The sequence below is a fragment of the Podarcis vaucheri genome (genome assembly GCF_965113315.1).
Source record: "Podarcis vaucheri genome assembly, chromosome: 5".
Taxonomy (NCBI): Eukaryota; Metazoa; Chordata; class Lepidosauria; order Squamata; family Lacertidae; genus Podarcis; species Podarcis vaucheri.
In genome coordinates this window covers 89,644,766-89,646,404 of record NC_138763.1, presented here as the reverse complement: position 1 = coordinate 89,646,404, position 1,639 = coordinate 89,644,766, and positions in this window count along the sequence as shown.

Below are 1,639 nucleotides of genomic sequence, written 5' to 3'. Positions count from 1 at the left end.
ACTCTAAAGCTCTGGATGAGCTGCCTCAGCAGCTTCATATGCATGTTAGAAACCATTGGGGATAAGGTGGAAGCCTGGTGGGGAGCCACAGCCAAGATGTCATGAATGAATCTCCTATCTCTATGCTCCTACCCACAGAATAATACTGCGGTTAGTGGTATCAAAAGCCACTGGAAGGTCCAAGAAAATTGTTACCCTTGCATTCTGTCTCCTGCTATTAGAGCGACCAAAGCAGTTTCAAGGCTGGATTGAAATGGTGTAGATTAGTGGTTCTGAACAGCATTCGAAACCCCCATTGCTCTAGGCGCATTTTGTGACAGGGAATTTCATTACCGTGAGCTGTTTATTAGTACTGCGCCTAATATTTCAGATTAAAACTTCCAGAGTGGAAGGAAAGAAAAAAAATTTCTGCCTCCCCATTTCCTGCTACTCTCTGAAGCCTGAAGAAGAGACCCTATTAAGAATATTAGGGAGGTGGGCAGAGGAAGAACTAGACCATGTGAAAAATGAACATAATATTTTAGCTGCAGTTCGTTCATTTTCAGCCTTGCATTCAAAAGCCTGCCTGGACATTCCGCTGTGGCACCCATAACCTAGGCTTAAGGTGCCATTTAGCTCCTAGCTAGCTTTAGCTCCCACCCCAGTTTCTAACACTGGTCCTGAACCTTGCAAACCTCCCATCAACCTGTGGTTGTGGATGGTGGGAATGCAATCCGGTAAAAAATCTTGAGTGTCACAATTTGCCCACCCACGGCTGGTCTAGATAATCCACCTAGAATCATAGAATCATAGAGTTGGAAGAGCCCACAAGGGCCATTGAGTCCAACCCCCTGCCAAGCAGGAAACACCATCAGAGCACTCCTGACATATGGTTGTCAAGCCTCTGCTTAAAGACCTCCAAAGAAGGAGACTCCACCACACTCCTTGGCAGCAAATTCCACTGTCGAACAGCTCTTACTGTCAGGAAGTTCTTCCTAATGTTTAGGTGGAATCTTCTTTCTTGTAGTTTGGATCCATTGCTCCGTGTCCGCTTCTCTGGAGCAGCAGAAAACAACCTTTCTCCCTCCTCTATGTGACATCCTTTTATATATTTGAACACGGCTATCATATCACCCCTTAACCTCCTCTTCTCCAGGCTAAACATGCCCAGCTCCCTTAGCCGTTCCTCATAAGGCATCCTTTCCAGGCCTTTGACCATTTTGGTTGCCCTTCTCTGGACACGTTCCAGTTTGTCAGTGTCCTTCTTGAATTGTGGTGTCCAGAACTGGACACAGTACTCCAAGTGAGGTCTGACCAGAGCAGAATACAGTGGCACTATTACTTCCCTTGATCTAGATGCTATACTCCTATTGATGAGGTCCAGAATTGCATTGGCTTTTTTAGCTGCCGCGTCACACTATGATTACCTCTCGGCTAAGAGAGCTTGGAGTGGTATAGCCACCACCTTGCCCGACAGCAAGCGCGACATTCGCGAGCAGCTGCGAGCCGTTCAAACGTCCCAGGTTCCTGGGTGGTGGTGGTGGTGGGAACGCGCCGCCGCGTTGCGGAGCCGCCCTGAATGTGCGAACGTGACGGCGGGGCCCTCCCCGCGAGCCGCCCTGAACCACGACGCCGCTTCTCCTCACAGCCGCTGGGGCAA